A 13,207-nucleotide genomic window follows, 5' to 3' on the forward strand; every position below is an offset into this window, starting at 1 on the left:
GAATAAATTCTTTTGAATTGCTCTTGAGAGAGAAAGATACTTTCCCAGAAACCAGCAAACCTTGCCTCATATCTCATTAGCCAGAATTGAGTCACATGCTCATTCTTGAACCAAGAATGGCAGAGGACAAGAAAACATTTGGATTAATCAGACCTACCACTTAAATGGAGATCAGGGCACCAAATCACATGGCTGCTGCTTATGGGATAGAATGCATGCTGGGAAAGCCACTTTACTGGCCAAAGACCCTTGAAAAAAGGGTCAGATCAATGGGAAAACCAATGGTGATTGCAAGCTCAGGCATAGGATAAATGGGAGAAAACCCTCAGGATAGGAACTCTCCTGAAGAAGCTGGAAGAGAGGGTCAGGCTTTGCACAGATTGTCTACTTTGAAAGGGTTCAGAGGTCTGCTTTGAAAACCCACTGGCCTTTCCTTTATCCCTTTTCCTGGCATCTCTTCTTTTCATTGCCTGCCTAAACCTTCACCAGCCATCTGCATATTTATTTATTTATTTATTTATTTATTTATTTATTTTATTTATTTTTCTTTTATTTTGGTGGTACTAGGGGTGGAACCCAGAGGCGTTCTACCTCCAGGCTATACTCCCAGACCTTTTAAATAATTTATTTGGAAACAGGGCCTCACTAAGTTGCTGCAAGCCTCACTAAGTAGCTGAGGCTGGCTTCAAACCCACGCGATCCTCCTGTCTCAGCCTTCCAAGCGCGGGGATGACAAGTGTGGGCCACCACGCCCGGCTTAATCTGCATATTTAGACCTGCCCTTTTCCAGTGTTCAGCCAATGAGGGGAAAATGCACCATTCAGCTTCTGCTAAACGTATTCAATTTCCCTCTGAAGAAACCTTCCTGACATATACAGGGGTTGGTGTTAATATTTTTCCCAATGAAATAACCCAGGCTTTTTGATAGGCTCAGAAAGGTGACTTCTGCTCCCTGGATTTGTCTACTCATATGAAGAGTAGAGCCGAAGACAACACATTTTCTATTTCCGGGAGCTTCTGGACTCTTCCCCCAGCTTTCCTAGGATGACCCCAATTAAGCCTGCCAAGGGATGCAGTTCTCCTGCCGTGGCACTCTCTGCTTAGCTCTTTGACCTAGTCCCCGTGTCCCCATTCTCTGCTAGTTTACTCTCAGTCCTCTGGGCCATTTGATTGGGTCTTGCATACATGTTCATGTGCTCTGAATGCTTGACTCTTAGTAATTGCTTAGGGTATGGAATAGAGAATTAGAGGTAGAAAACTTGAGGTTTAGTTCAAGTTGTATTATTTGTGTGTGTGTGACAGTATAAGAACTTTTCTGAGACTCTAACTCTTTCCTTTAAGATGGGGGAAATAATAATCTTAGTGACTAGTTAGGGTTATTTTGATGATCAAATTAAGAGAACAAGGAGGAACAGGGTCATATTTATGCTTATACTCTTTTTTTTTTTTTCTTTTTGCTGGTACTGGGGATGGAACCCTTCTACCTCCAGGCTACACTCCCAGACCTATTTTATATATGTTTTTTTATTTGGAAACAGGGTCTCTTAAGCCAGTGAGGCTGGCTTTGAACCTGCGCGATCCTCCTGTCTCTGCCTCCCAAGCGCAGGGATTACAAGCGTGCGCCACCACGTCCGGCTCGTGTTTGTACTCTTAATGTCTATCATAGTGCCTGGGATAGCAGAATAGAACAAATACTGAACAAATATTTCATGAATGTAAGAAAAAAACTCCAGCATTTTGTACACTTTAAACCACTATTTTTGGGTATATTCATTTCGAGTCACCACTCCATGCCAGTCTGGTATGGAGCTGTATTTCTATTTTCTGTATTTCTGTCTTTCTAATAAACTTCTTTAAATCTTCAAAAAAAAAATCACTATTTTTTTCTGGTAGTGGGAATGGAACCCAGGGGCCTTCTACCTCTGAGATACACCCTGTTTTTTTATTCTTTATTTTGAAACAGAGTCTCACTAAGTTGTGGAAGGCCTCACAAGTAGCTGAGGCTGGCTGAGAAACTGTGATTCTTTTGTCTCAACCTCCCAGGTATTGGGATTACAAGGGTGTGCCACCATACCTGACTGAAATCACTATTTAAATGTGAATTATATCATCATATTTATAGTAGTAGAGGATATATATATAAAGATTTATATTGGCAGGTTAAGCTGATCTTGGGTGAATGACAATTTCAGGGTCATGAATAGAACTCCCTACGAGCAATCCATGAAATAAGTTAGAAATATTGTCCAGTAATTCTTCAAACTCTCTTTAGTTATTCTTCCCCTATTTGGTCTAAAGAGCATGTCAAAGTATCTCTGGTCTCAGGTTCTATAAGTAGCTGATGTTTCACATGCTGTCATAATAGCTTCAGAATGGAGCAGGAGGTTTTAAGAATCGAGGCCCTTTCACTTGTAATTAGCACCTAGCCTTACCACTCCTTATGAGGCATGGCCATGTTAAGGTTCCTATGAAACTCAAAGGAAGCAAATTGCCCATCCATGGCTCTTTTTTTCTTTCCAAATGCCCATATGAAAATATCCAAAGGAGACTGGAGGGTTTGACAAGCACAGTAGCCTAGAGCCATCCAGTGTAGGGACAGATAGTCCTATGTATTGTATTGATTGTAACATGGCAGAGTACAGCTGCTGATGTTCAAGATGGTCCTGCGTTATAGTTATAGAAGATATCCCCTAAAGAGCTCATTTATTAATATTCAGGGCTGATATAATGAGTCGTGAGAGTTGTAATACCAGAAGTAGATAAAATAATTGTAACGGATTTACCTGGGTGGTACCTAGTAGGCTGATAGGGTGTGGCTGGAGGTAGATCCCTAGGGCTGCAGCCTCAGGGATTATAAAGGGTTCTTCCTCCCTCTGATCTCATGCTCTTGCTTCTGGTCTCCATGATATAAAGAGCACAGCCCATGTGCTCTCCCTCAGGCTCCTGCCACCATGCCCTGAGATCTGTGGTCCTAGACCTCACATGATCTGAGCCCCAAACTGTAAGAAAATAAATCTTCTTTTCTCTAAGTTATGTGTTCAGATCTTCAGATTATGGCTGCAAGAATGTTGATAGATATATCCTACATCATCACATAAAATTTGATAAGTGGTATAGTTCTACTTTTCAGATGAAAAGTTGTCATTTATTTTTAATATCCATCAAAATGACTAAAATTATTTTAAAGGTTTAGTGCCTTAAAAAGTATTTTTGTGAGCTGGATATAGCAGCACACACTTGTAATCTCAGTACTTGGGAGGCTGAGATAAGAGGATCTTAAGTTTGAAGTCAGCTTCGGCAACTTAGCCAGACCCTCAGCAACTTAGAGAGAGCCTGTTTCAAAATAAAAAATTAAATAGGGCTGGGAGTATAGTTCCGAGGTAAAATGCCCTCAGCTCAATCCCAACTACTAGGGAAAAAAAAAGATAAGAGGAAGAAGGGAAAAGAAAAAAAGGGAAAGAAAAAGAAGGAAAAAGTATTTTCTGAATTATCTGAAACATATTTTCCCAAGTGATTGATTCATTTTCTAACTAGTCAAGATGTTTTTTTATATTCATGAAATGGTTCTGTAATGGTTTGGATTTAGAATTTCCCCCAGGTCTCCGAGGCAGCAATGTTGGAAGCGGGCTTGGTTGCTAAGGAGGGGTCCCTGGCAGTATGGCCTTTGGGATTATATATTCTTCCTCCTCCCCCTGCTCTCTCTGCTCCCAACCTCCTTGATGTGAGGAATGGAGCCTGTGTGCTTCCTGCTACCACATCCTGAGACCCAAAGAGCCTAGCCTTACAGGGACTGAACCCTGAATCTCAAAAAACCTGTGAGCAAATACATCTTCCTTCCTCTAAGTTGTGTGGTCAGGTTTACTGGGATATAGCAGTGAGGATGTTGACTAAGACAGGTTCGATAAATGAATCACAGGCACTAGGTGCTCTTGATGTACAGACCACAACAGTAGGTAAACATGAACAGTCTCCCGACAGGAGACATATTCCACCAGGATAAACGTGCTTTGCCTGCCCAACTTTGCCTTTTCTTTGAGAAGAGAAATCCGTCTTGGGCCAAATTTCCTACAGCAAAACTTGTTGGGGGGAAAATGGACTGCCATGGATTTTGAATTTGTTTTAATCCCCGCCAGTATGATCACTAGTTTGTCAACCATTTAAAACAAGTTACTTCCCACCTTCCTACAGACATAGATGTAAAATAACACATGTGCTTTAACCAGAAGAAACTTGTCTGGTATTTGAGGAACAATGAGAAAGAGGGCCAGAGCAACTAGACCAAGAGAAAGACAGAGAGAGATGGAAGCGGAGGAGAGGAGCTTGTGCTAGTGCTTGGGGTAAAGGAGATGGCATAAGCCATCATGAAGACACTGGGGGTAGGAGTGTAACTCAGTGGTAGAGCACTGCCTTGCATATATTAGGGCCTGGGTTTGATCCCTAGCACCATGAAAATTAATTAGTTAATTAATTTTAAAAAGACATGTGCTTTTACTCTGAATAGACTGAAAAGTCCTTGGAGAATTTGGAGTAAAAGAGTGACATGCACTGACGGGACATTTGCGCAGATCCCTCCAGCTGTTGGGTAGAGAGTGCTCGGCAAGGGCAGAGGGCAGGCTGGAAGCAGGGAGGCCAGCTGCCTGACTGATTCCAATCATGGCGACAGGAAAGTGTCTAGGATGAAGGCAGTAGAGGTGAAGGTGGCAGGTATGAAGGTTAAATGACATAACATGCACAATGAAAGGAGCGGTGATCGGCACAGTCAACGCCCAGCAGATGTTCACTAGTGTTATGGCGCTCTGGACCCCAAGACTCGTGGGTGGGCAGTTGGCTCATGGGATGGGATGGACCGAGGTGAGTGATTGATTACCAGCTGGAGAGTCAATGATAGAGCTGGCAGAGGAGCTCTCCCCCCAACCCCCTTGGTGCTGGGAATGGAACCCAGGGGCATTCTATCTCTGGGCTACACTCCCATTCCTTTTTTATTTTTTATTGAAAACAGCTAAGTTGCTAACAGTCTCACTAAGTTTGTGAGGCTGCCCTCGCACCTGCAATCCTCCTGTCTCAGCTTCCCAAATACGGGGATTATAGGAGTGTGCCACCATTCCTGGATGAAAGTAAACTTTCTGAATATTTCTTTCTAGACCAATTGAAATGAAATAGATTGGATCAAAACTAAAAAGTTCATGTTCCCGTGTTCCCTCTCATTGAACTCTCTGGACTACTTTTAAAAAAACTAAACACACACACACACACACACACACACACACACACAGTGATCAAAAAGTTTGTTGAAATGCTACAGTTGCCCGGAATTCAGCCTGGCCTTACAGCACTCCTACTTATTAAAAATCATTTCTATGAGATTATATTTTTTGGTTTAATAAGCACATGGGGCCATGAACTCTAATATCTCAAGTAAACGTGTTAAACATCTGGGATCTGGCGTAAGTTTCTCCTGTGGGATGCATTGTTTGTGCAAACTTTTATTGAATTAAAAGAAAGTAAGGACTGAGTTTCAAAATATTCATGTAACTTAGTAAGACTATTTCTCTGAAGCCAGAATCAAAATACAGAGTTTTTAAAACCAACAATGCACCAATTTAAAAAATAAATTAATTAATTAAAAAAATAACCTTAATTTAAAATTAGGCTAGAAATTTGTTCTTAAAGCAGGGTGTGGATGCAAAATGGAATCAAACTTAAGTACCTGGAGCTCTAGCTCAAATAAGAAGATGATGACTAAATAAAGTGGTGTTTTCCAAGCTAAAGGCTGCAGCTCCACTGTAAGACAACCATGGAGTTTGGGACTGGGGGTGTGACTCAGTGGTAGAGCACGTACTTAGCAGGCACAAGGCCTAGGGTTCCATCCCTAACACATCAAAGAAAGAGGAAAGGAAATAAAGAAAGAAGAAAGAAAGAAGGAAGAGAGAAAGGAAAGAAAAGAGAAAGAAAGAAAGAAAGAAAGAGAGAGAGAGAAAGGAAGGAAGGAAGGAAGGAAGGAAGGAAGGAAGGAAGGAAGGAAGGGAGGCATACAGCCATAGAGTTTGTGAGGAGGGGATTGGCCTGGGGTTTAGGGCCAGCTCTGTCATTTGAAAGCAGATGGTATTGTGCAACTTAATTTACCTCTGGGTTTACTATTTTTTTTTTCTTATAAAAACTTGAAAGAAAAAATACTAGTCAGGCGTGGTGGTGTATGCTTGTAATCCAGTACCTGGGAGGCTGAGACAAGAGGATCACAGGTTTTGAGCCAGCCTCATTTACTTAGTGAGGCCCTCTGAAACTTAGTGAGACACTGTTTCAAAATAAAGAATAAAAAACAGGGCTCAGAGGTAGAATGCCCATGGTATCACAAAATCCCCAGTACTGCAAGAAGAAAAAAAAGGAAAAGATATTGTCCCGCAAGTCTTATAAATGTACATGCATTAAAAATATAGAAGGAATCCAAATATTGCCCACATCTGATCCCAGTACTTGGGAGGTTGAGACAGGAGGGTCACAGATTTGAGGCCTATTCAACAATTTAGTGAGACTAGATTTTAAAAATAAAAAAATAAAATAGGGCTGAGGGTATACTTCAGAGATAAAATGCCCCTGGATTCAATCACCAGTACCCTCCCCCACACTATACATATATACATAAAATATGGCAGAACTTTAAAAAGTTCTACGTGTATTGGCACAGAAGAGCAAATACAGAGGAGGAAGTAGAGAACACAGACTCTCATTCAAAGATGAAAAAGATCAACCCAAACAATGCTTTTAAAGAAGAAAGTGGAGGATGGTCTTTCGGACCTTCCAATAGGGCTGCTTCTGGCCCTGGGCGGGAAGCCTTCCTTGTCTGGCCCTAGCTTTGGGTGTTATAGCTACGTGTCTTTCTGTCCTTTGCAAATGAGACCTATTTTGTCTAAACTCTAAAGCAAGTTGCCCCATACTTCTGGCTTTTCTGTAGCTTTTGCTGTCCCTGGTGGTGCTAGAATTTGCTTCACTGAATTCTCATGAGAGGTCATGAAAGTGGTGTAAAGATTAAATGACCTTCAGTACCCAAGAGCAAGGAGAGCCCTATGGATTAAGCAAATTCTTTTCAGATGCCTCAAGATACACACCGTTAAAATGGTTTTAGATTGGAGTGATTCTGCAGTTTAGGGGGAAGAGAGCCAAAGTGTAAGACCCAGACACCTACCTGTCAGTCTGACACTGACTCTCGTCAGTCACCAGGCCCGGCCTCAAAGTCTTCATGTGCCCAAGGCAACTGGCCCTTGGGACAGAATTTCTAGATCTGTTCAGCTGTTCTGGTCTACAAGTCTATATACTCCTGTGGAAGCATTATCAATAAAGTTGAATATAACAACTTCCCTAGTACACCCATAGTATGTTGCCAAAGTAAAAACATTGCTAGAAACCACCGATCCTAGTGTGTAGAAAATAGAGATAAAGCTAAGCCTGGTGGTGCATCACCTCTAATCCCAGGGACTCCGGAGGCTGAGGAGGGAGGATTCTAATTTGAGCCAGGTGTGGTGGCGCACGCTTGTAATCCCTGCGCTTGGGAGGCTGAGACAGGAGGATCGCACAGGTTCAAAGCCAGCCTCAGCTACTTAGTGAGGCTCTCAGCAACTTAGTGAGACCCTGTTTCCAAATAAATATAAAATAGGTCTGGGAGTATATCCCAGAGATAGAAAAGCTGGGTTCTACCCCTAGTACCACCAAAAAAAAAAAAAAAGTGAGGCCAGCCTGGGCAACTTAGCAAGATCCTGTCTCAAAATAAAATATATATAAATAAATAATATACATGTATAATATATAATAATATTATATATTTATTAATATTTATTAATTATTCATTAGCACATCACTTATGTATTAATATATTTTAATATATAATTTATTATATTATAATATATAATAAATCACATATAATTTACTAATTATATTAAATAATTTTAAATATATAATATACAATATAAATATATAAAATATATATTATTTATTTATATAAATAATAAAATATAAAAATATATTAAATATATTAAATTAAAATTTCATATATATATATATATATATGTATATATATATATATATATAGAGAGAGAGAGAGAGAGAGAGCGAGGGCTGGGGGTGTAGCTCAGTAGTTGAGTGCCCCCAGGTTCAATCTCTATACTGGAAAAAAATAAAGTAGAGCTAAAACAAAGTTGATATGAGGTTGAAATGGAATGGAATGAACCACAGAAAGAGCTTCAGTTATAACGAGAGGAGGAGGCCCTTCTGACCTCCATGGTGTGGGAACTTCACGTAAACTGAGTCTTGGCTGGTGGGGGAGGGGAGCGGCTTGGCTATCTGGGATGTTTGAGGTAAAGAAAGGCACAGGGCAATGTCAGCTTGTTAGGACAGCAGGACAGAAAAGCACTAAGCAGTCACACACACACACACACACACACACACACACACACACACACTGAAGGTGTGCTTTTGAGTTAAAGATCAATGGCCCTCTGGCCAAGAACCAGAGCACGGAATTGTTAGGGCAGGGACTTTTAACCAGGTCAGTATCAGGAACAGAGCAGAAACTTGAAAAGAACTTGCTGAGGAATTGAAGGTTTAATAGTCAGGTTTCAGGTTTAATATTGTCTACAGGTTACAAAAGAAGGATTCGAGGCTCAGAGAAGCCAAACTGACTTGCCCTGGGTCACAGAGCAGAGAGAACTAGGAAAAGAACCAGAGATTCCTAGTTCCAGCCTAGAATCTTCCTTTCCATCACACCAGCTCAGCTCCTCTGGCCGAGAGAGTTTTTCTGATACATTTAATTAAACGAAGTCTACTTTGGGGAGAAATGAATGTTAACCTCCAAGGGAGGGCCTTTATTTGCTTACTGGGTTTATTAGCAAGTGACTGCTACTACAGGAAGCTAAGTCGGAGCATGGTTAGTTCAGTTTTCAGTTTTCATGTTAGGCTATGAGTCACTTCTGTTTATCTCAGAATTCTTTCTGGTATGTGGTGACCACAGTCCCTGGGGATAGGAGCTCCACTGCTCACTCAAGAAGCGATTGACATCTAGCTGCGAGGGGTGAGGAGACACTGCCCACGTGGGCGTATTTGGTCATGCAGCCCAAAGAAACCGTCCTAGTGCACTGTGACCGGCTCCTTCTCCATCCCTCCCACTCTCCTGTGTGCTCCCTAGCCCTCTCGCATCCTAAGCCTACAACGAAAAGGAAGACAGCCTGACCACACAGCAGCAGAAAACAGCCTAGGTACAGGAGAACTTTCGGGTGATGGTGAGAGGGCTCCAGCTAGCCAAGCATCGGAGGAGGTGGCGGGTCGGCCGGCAGGGCCTGCGTACCTGCCCAGCCCCACCTCTCACGGACTCCTCCGGCTCAGTCTCCAACGCCAACCTCTCTCCTTCAACTCCAGCGTGACTTGTGTGTGAGTGTGTGTGTGTATTTTACTGGGATTCAACCCAGAGGCAGTCAATGGTTGAACCATACCCCCAGCCCAATTTTATTTTTTACTTTGAAACAGGGTCTTGCTAAGTTGCCGAGGGCTTTGCTAGTTTGCTGAGTCTGACCTTGAACCTGTGATCATTCTGTCTCAGACTCCCAAGTCTGAGCCACCATATGAGGCTTTTTTTTCCCCTTTTTTCTAATTTTCCAACCATGTAGTTAAGATTTATGCATTTTCCTGTATGTAAATTTCATCTCAACAAAGAAAAAAGAAAAAGAAGCGAGTTTTTATTTCGCTTTGTCTTGGTGTGTGTTTTGTTTTACTTATTTATTTTGGTACTGAGCATTGAGCCCAGAGGTATTCTACTTCTAGGCCACCATCTGAGCCCTGTTTTATTCTATCGAAATGTATCCCCTGGGGTCTTCAGCTCGCTTCAGGATGTCCCTTAAGTCCCTGACTGGTCTTCTGTGAAACACAGGATAGAATCCAAACCTGGCTAGGTGACTAGAACCATAAATAACATGGCCTCAGCTTCCGCCACCCCCTGCCACATCTGTGCCCTGCGTCTTTAGTTCCAACCACATTGCCTTCCTAGTGCCTGTTTCTCCTGATAGGCGTGAAGTCATACTTCAAATCATAGCCGAATATCCACCTCATCGTGAAAAACTGGTGTATGGGCAAAGAGCGCTGCCATGGTTTGGATATGAAATGTCTTCTCCAACACTTGTGTTGGAATTTGGTCCCCGGTGTAACCGTGTAGAGGAGGTGGGACCTTTAAGAGGTGTTTGAGCTGGGCACGGCGTTGCCCGCTTGTAATCCCAGTACTTGGGAGGCTGAGACAGGAGGATCACCGGTTGGAAGCCAGTCCCAGCAACTTAGCAAGATCCTGTTTCAAAAAAAAATAAAATAAAATAAAAGTTAAAAGAGCTGGGAGTGTAGTTCAGACATATAATGTCCCTGGGTTCAGTTCATGAGACCACATATACCCATGCACCACACACACACACACACACACACACACACACACACACACACGTTTGGATCATGAGGACTTTGCCCCCTTGCAGGAATTCATGTGGCTCTCAGGGTTTGGATTCTTGCAGGAGTGGGTTAGCTATTACAAGATGGGTTTAATAAAGTAGGACTAACCTCGTGTTTCCTGTCTTCTGCGCACCCTCCCTGCCCTTCCTCCTTTCCGCCATGTTAAAACACAGTGTGAGGCCCCTGCTAGTCACTAGAGCCATGCTTTGGGCTTCCCGGCCTCCAGAACCATGCCGCCAAATGAGCTTGCTTCCTTGAAAACGACCAGTCTCGGGATAGCAGAGAAAATGGACTCCAGTTGTTACAGAGATACAGGCTGATCTACTGTCTGTGAAACCACTCTGTGTAAGAGCACTTGGAAGTAGTTGAGGAGAATAATTCTGTAATCTGCAGCGCATGCCAGACTCTGCTCTACAAAGAAAGTTAAGGCTTATTTGTCACTGGCAGAGAGACTCTTGCGTTTGGAGACTGTGCACGCTCCTCTATTTAAGGAACTGCAGTTGTTTCCAGTGTCTCTTCCATGAAGCTACAGGCGCCACGTCAAGCCCTGCGTGGCGTAATGGCCGGGGGTGGGGGAAGCTGGAAAGATGGTGCTGTGCATGTCTAGCAGCTTGGGTCCTGGACCAAGGGTCAAAAAGAAGGCCGTCTCCCTAGGATGGAGAGACAGGAGAGGAGAGAACTCGGAGAAGGAATCCTCCCTCATGAGGAACAACCCCGTGCTCATGTGGGTCCACTTGGTGGGATGAGGAAGCCTCCTGTTAGAGCAAGACCAAGGACGCCATGGCTGTGCGGGGGGAAGGCTCTGGACACTGCTCTGTGTGCCTGAGGGAGAAGAGGAGTTGGAGGGAGAAGAGGTGAGTGTGCATGATTGCTCTGCACCCACCCCTGGAGCCTGGCTTCCTCTCATCGGACAGGACCTGCCCCTGACTATCTCTTTCCAACTTTAGGAAAGAGATCTGGTGGTGGGGTCGGCAGGGCAGTGACAGAAGGAAAGAGGGAGAAGAGAGGAGAGGGAGGACATGGAGGAGAAGGGGGTGGAGACAGTGGAGAGGAGGAGGAGGAAGAGGAGGAGGAGGAGGAGGAGGAGGAGGAGGAGGAGGCAGAGGACATAGGACTCCTCGCCATGCACTTACTCAGAAATGAGGTCAGATTCCATGATTACTCCAGGAGGAAAGACAGCAGTCCCTTCTCCATCCTTCTCCTGAGTCTCACCCCAGCTTCAGCAGGTTGTTGGAAAAAACCAACAAAGGAGGAGAATGAGGCGGAGGGAAATCTTGTAAGAAATTAAGAACCAAACAGTCTGGAGGTGATTTCCCAAGATGAAAATGCGGAGCTGGGGAGGAGAAGTGTGGCGAAGAGAGCGCTTTGGCTCAGCATCTGCTGGAAGGAGCAGCTTCCTGAGCTCCCGAGACTTGCCCCGTCCACAATGAGGCAATCTGCTTAATCTGCTCATTAATGGCCTTAAGGGCCCCAGGTTCTGTACACCTGGGAGATCTTCACTTCATTATTAGGTTAGAGAATTTTTTTTGTGTGTGTGTGTGGGTCTGGGGATGGAACCCAGGAGCATTCGAGCTCTGAGCTAACCCCCCAGCCCTGTTTTTTATTCTTTATTTTGAAACAGGGTCTCACTAAGTTGCGGAAGGCCTCACTAATAGCTGAGGCTGTCCGCGAACCACGATCCTTCTATCTCAGCCTCCCAAATGCTGGGATTACAAACTGAGCCACCGCGCCCTGCAGGTTAGAGAATTTTTAAAAAGTGAAAGGAAGACTACAAAGGATACTACGCTTCAAAATTTCCAACAGAAAGGAGAGCAGGAAGTCAGGGAGGTCTAGCTCTCCCCAGATATGCATGAATTCTGAGCTAAAAGGATCTCCTTGACTAACTGATTTTACTGAAAAAAACTAGCTCATGACCGCAATAGTGCCTTCACATAATAAAAACAGCCATGTTGTGGGCCCACAGGATTACTTCTTAGAAAAACTGGCAAAATTCTGTGTGGAAATGCCAGCCGTGGGGCCTTGAGTCTTTCTGAATGTGGGACAGGACAAAATAAAAACACGAGAGTATAGGATCACTATAAACAGTTAAGATAACTTCAAATGCCACAGTATAATTTTGGATGATGATATTTTGGGCAAAAGTTTTAAGAGCAAGGGATGGAGAGCCTTCATAAATATAACAGCCATTTATATTCCCTTTTAGGGATTATTTGTACATGGTTTAGACAAATAAAACTCAGAAGAACTCAATGCATATATTTTAAAATGTGATGCAAGCCCATTTGCAACATTAAATTCCTTCTGAGTAGAAAAATTGGAAAGCAAAAATTAGATTGTAGGGCTAGATTGAAACCCAAACAGTCTTCTCCCAGCAAAAATTACTTTTAAGTGGGAATTAAGCTATAAAATGGCCCTAAAGCCATATTAATCATTTATCAGACCTTGATAAATTGGTACCATGATGATCTTGGTGTTTGCATCTGTGTACAATTTACCCCTGCCTTATTTTCACATTATCTCCCAATAATATTCCAAATTCTTGGGGGTGGGGGCTGCTGCGAGTCATGTAACTCCCCTCTGGGAAAAGAGACCAACAGTGGCAATTTAACAGGTTGTTCCTGTGTTGACACCTCCCATCCCACTTTTATTTTTCTGCTGGCTGCTGGCTAAGATTCATCATTAGGAACAATGAGTAAGTCAGAGATTCTAACTGGGGGTTGTCATCTTCACCACA

The sequence above is a fragment of the Muscardinus avellanarius genome, assembly GCF_963383645.1.
Source record: "Muscardinus avellanarius genome assembly, chromosome: 12".
Taxonomy (NCBI): domain Eukaryota; kingdom Metazoa; phylum Chordata; class Mammalia; order Rodentia; family Gliridae; genus Muscardinus; species Muscardinus avellanarius.